Source organism: Schistocerca piceifrons, unplaced genomic scaffold (assembly GCF_021461385.2).
Source record: "Schistocerca piceifrons isolate TAMUIC-IGC-003096 unplaced genomic scaffold, iqSchPice1.1 HiC_scaffold_947, whole genome shotgun sequence".
Lineage (NCBI taxonomy): Eukaryota > Metazoa > Arthropoda > Insecta > Orthoptera > Acrididae > Schistocerca > Schistocerca piceifrons.
Window position 1 is genome coordinate 50,001 of NW_025729220.1, and position 5,000 is coordinate 55,000.

General features: G+C 46.2%; 1 pseudogene; it reads right to left on the bottom strand.

Moving 5' to 3' along the window:
* Positions 1-4,244: 4,244 nt before the first annotated feature.
* LOC124773172 overlaps positions 4,245-5,000 on the bottom strand; it is a 2,985-nt pseudogene continuing 2,229 nt past the window's right edge.

A 5,000-nucleotide genomic window follows, 5' to 3' on the forward strand; every position in this document is an offset into this window, starting at 1 on the left:
GACATTTGCCAAATTTTTAAATTTGCGTGTGTTTCGTAGTACTTAAGGAGTTTGTGGTGTTTGTGAAGTGCTTCGCCGACGCAGACCACATCGAGCCACGTCGCTGGTGCATCACCTGCCTCGTTAAACAGGTATTTTTATCAGTTTTTTCAAAAAGTCGATGTTTTTCTAATCTCATTATGTACGTCATTCTCGTGAATTCTTCCCACCTGAGTGGTACTGAAGGGGCGCAGTAACCGTATTTCGATTAATAATACACAGTAAAGTGGTCCACTGTGCCTAGAAACGGCTTTGTTGGTGGTCGTGTGCTGCCCTTTGTGTGCCACGCGTCTTCGCGGGCTCCGCGTGTGTTGAGAAATCCGTTGCCATCCGTCCATTGCCAGTCTTTATCTAGGTTCCAAGCACACAGCTGTATTCGTGAGGTCTTCCTCTATCGAATAGTGCCTAAAAAAGTGTGTCTCCCATTGTTAGTTTAAAAGTTACAAGCAATCGTAGCGTAGAATGCGTGGTGACCACGTGGTGACCGGAAGTTGCCTATAATATCCTAATAACCGGCAGTTGGAGAAAATCTAAGACCACCAGTTCGTAGACGTCCTCATGCTCTGTAAGACGATGTAGAAAAATTAGGGTATTTCATTCATAGTTTAGCTGTTATATCTGTTTTCCCTACGTCCGCGCGCGCGCGCGCGCGCGCGCGCACACGCGTTGCCGATCAGGCGCGCTCGCCGCTCCGCGTCTGTCCAGCAGTGTAAATAAGGGCTAACGCCTTCTCGTTCAGAGAACTGAGCATGAGAGCCGTATAGCTAGCTTAATCCCCTCGCAAATGGAGTACTTAACCACATACTTTCCTTTCACGGATTAAGAAATAACCTCATTTTTCCGTCACAATCCGCAGTTCCTGCGCGTCTCAGAAAATTGCCACCTATCATTGAAATGCTAAGGCTCAGGTAGATTCTAAGTGCGCTGTTTTCCTGTCTGACTGCTACCTTTTCGATTCCCAACGAGAAAAGGCTAGGCTAGGCTAGTAGATTAGATACTGCTCGTGCAGTATATATTGTTGCTTCTGTTTTGGATGTGTCCACTGTAATCTTGTAGGTTGTATCACTCTGTCTCATAATATGTCTTCAGTGTAGCTAGTTATTTGTTAGGTTAGGAACTACACTTGCGGAAGTAAAGTCGTGGGTGCCGCACAGCCTGCGAGAGAGCGCAAAATGTAGGTGAGAAAGTGAAGAGCTCCAAGCGATCACCCAAGCTTTTAAAACTCTGTGGTGCTTTATACTCGTATGCTACTTGATATGAAGCCAATAAATTTATTATTTGTGTGTTAGGTTAGAAAATTTAGTCCCATAAAGGTAGTTGTGTGTGTTGCGTGACAGGCGGATGCGCGTATCCTTTCAAGGACAGAAAACAACTAGGTTATATGTTTCTCCCTCAAAATGTGCCCTTACTCTCTTACTTGTCTGTTAGGTTAGGAATTATCTTCGAATAAGTAAAGACGTGTGTCACGTAGCTTGCGAACAAGTGCAAACTTGGGTGAGAAGGAGAGCTACAAGCATTTCTCCAAGTTCACAACAGTCATTCTTCATACTATTCTTGTAGGCTGTTGTTTTCCTTTTAACATCATGTCTATATGTTATTATTAGTGTATTGTTAGTGTGATCATTATTAGTGTGTTAGGTTAGGAAAATTTGCAGCAAGGTGCATATATTATCCTACTAGGGTATACGTTTCTGTTTCAAAGTGTGCCATTACTCTCTTACTTGTTTGTTAGGTTAAGAATTACCTTCGCATAAGTAAAGACATGTGTGTCACATAGCTTGTGAGGAAGTGCAAACTTAAGTGAGGAAAAGGAGAGCTACAAGCAGTCCTTTAAGTCCACAGCCCGTTTTAATATTATTCTTGTAGGCTATTGTTCGTTTTTCTCTAACATTAATTCATAGGTTCCTTATTAGCGTATTATTAGTGTGCTCATTATCAGTGTGTTAGGTTAGGGAAATGTGCTGCAGGGTTAAGTCCTGACTGACGATCGCGTGTGTAGGCCCTGCTAGGCTCGTTATCCAGGGATAGTGGTAGACTTGCCCACAGAAAACTGAGCTCTCCATAGTGATCGCCCCAAAATGGGGCCTACTAAGGACACTGTAGGGGCTGCAAGTCAACTTGGACGAAACTCGGTTGTTCCTGGTGACAAGGACAATTCAGCGTCATGTACTGACCTTCAGACAATGGAAAACATAAGAGAGGAGATGGAAGCCTTCTTGTTTAATGAAGTAAATAAAATAAACAATGCCCAGAAGAAGTTTATCCTAGGAAAACTTTCAGTGTATGAACAGATACTGAAGAAGTATGAGATGGAGGTTCTTGAACTTAAAACAGAGTTGCGATGTGTGACGGCCCCCCAAACAGGAACACCTCCACTGGTTTAGAGCTATGCCAACAAGGCGGCTGCAAAACCTTCAGCACCCAAACAGCACCTGATGAAACCGCAACAGCCTAAAGTCCTAATGATAAAACCGGCAGAAGGAGTCAAGAAAACTGAGAAGGAACTTGAAGAAACAGTAAAGAACCTTGTTGCAACATCACTGAAAGACGTGCGTATTTCCAAATGCAGGTCAATAAAGGACAAAGGTATTGTTCTTGAAGTCCCTAATGATCAGGATGTCGAGAAAATAAGGAAGTGCGAAGACATCTCACAATCAGGCATCACTGTCTCTGATCAAAAAAAAAGATCCCCAAAGATTATAATCTTTGATGTAAACAGAAATACAAGTGAAGATGAACTCAAAATGGAACTGTTTGAGAGAAATCTCTCCAGGATGAATGTGACGCAGGAAGACGTTATGGATGGCGTAAGAGTGCTGTTCAAGACTGGCCCAAGAAACCGTGAGGAAGCAAACATTGTACTGGAAGTCTCACCAAAACTCTGGAGCAAAATAGTACAATATGGTAGGGTCTACATAAACTGCAATTCGCACAGGGTACAAAACTACAGCAATATAAGCAGGTGCTACAAGTGCCAAGGTCATGGCCACACAGCAGCAAAGTGCAAGAATTCAGAAACAATTTGTGGCCACTGTGCAGCACCAGGACATACTTTCAAGGAGTGCTCAAAGAAGGATCAACCAGCCCAATGTGCAAACTGTAAGCGGGCTAAGAAGGCACACACCCACACAGTGACAGAGAAATCTTGCCCTGAATACAATAGAATAAAGGCCATAATACATAGCACAATTGACTATGGCATGTAATAATAATGCAGAAGTACAACCTGGAAGAAGACCACAGACAGATACACAAGAAAATGCGATAAGGATCCTTCAAATAAATGGGCAAAGAGCAAAAATCGTCCCAGATCAATTGGCACAGCGAATCAGCGAAGAAAATATAGATGTGCTATTGATCCAGGAACCCTACTGCGTAAATAACAAAGTATTTGGGTACCCACCAAACTTCCAGCTGATCTACAGCCCCAAAGGCGAAGCACCCAAGGCAGCAATAGCAGTTAAGTCACAGACAGTAACAGCTTTGCAGATGACAAACTTCTGCAACATGCACATAGCTGCTGCCAACCTAAATGGAGCCTTTGGTGAGATCTACATTGCCAGCATATATTGCCAATATGGATCACCCATAGACCTTTTTCTCCATCAACTGGAGATTATCCTCGACAAACTCCCAGGAAAACCAATTATTATAGGGATGGACACAAATGCGAACTCACCAATCTGGCACAGCTCAACGATGGATGCAGCAGGTAGAACGCTTGAAGATTTCATTTCACAACACGGGCTGATAATAATGAATGAGAGGTCAGAGCTAACTACATTCTCTGGCCCAAATGGGGAGAGCAATATTGACATCACACTCTGCACACCTCCAGCTGCCAAAGCGGTGTGCAAGTGGATGGTTCATGAAGAGTGGACGTCAAGTGACCACAGGGCCATAACATACGAATTCGTTGCACCTCAAAGAGCGAGAGCTACTGTGGAACTTGTCTCCTACAACACAAGCTTCGCAAAGTGGCCCACCTTTGACCAGCATCTCATCAGGTCCACAGCCCACTGGCCACAAAGCCAAAATGTAGGCGTTAATGAAATGATCACAAGGCTACAGGCAGCAATCCACGAGAGCTGTAGCCGATCAATGAGAAAGAGGACACAGGTGCAAAATCCAGTACCATGGTGGAATGCAACACTTACTAACCTGCGACGTGACACCATTTCAGCACGACGAAGTCTGCAACGAGCACGTAAAAATAATAATGAACCAGACATAGAAGTAGGGACAGCGGGAATCTCGTTAATCCATTCATGCGCGTCACTAATTAGATGACGAGGCATTTGGCTACCTTAAGAGAGTCATAGTTACTCCCGCCGTTTACCCGCGCTTGCTTGAATTTCTTCACGTTGACATTCAGAGCACTGGGCAGAAATCACATTGCGTCAACACCCGCTAGGGCCATCGCAATGCTTTGTTTTAATTAGACAGTCGGATTCCCCCAGTCCGTGCCAGTTCTGAGTTGATCGTTGAATGGCGGCCGAAGAGAATCCGCGCACCCGCGCGCCCCCGGAGGAGCACGCTAAGGCGGACGCGGCCTCGCAGCAAGGAAGATCCGTGGGAGGCCAAGGCACGGGACCGAGCTCGGATCCTGCACGCAGGTTGAAGCACCGGGGCGCGAACGCCGCGCAGGCGCGCGCATCCTGCACCGCCGGCCAGCACGAGGCCGACCAACGGCGAGAGCAGACCACGCCCGCGCTAAACGCCCGCACTTACCGGCACCCCTACGGCACTCACCTCGCCCAGGCCCGGCACGTTAGCGCTGACCCACTTCCCGACCAAGCCCGACACGCCCCGATCCTCAGAGCCAATCCTTATCCCGAAGTTACGGATCCAATTTGCCGACTTCCCTTACCTACATTATTCTATCGACTAGAGGCTCTTCACCTTGGAGACCTGCTGCGGATATGGGTACGAACCGGCGCGACACCTCCACGTGGCCCTCT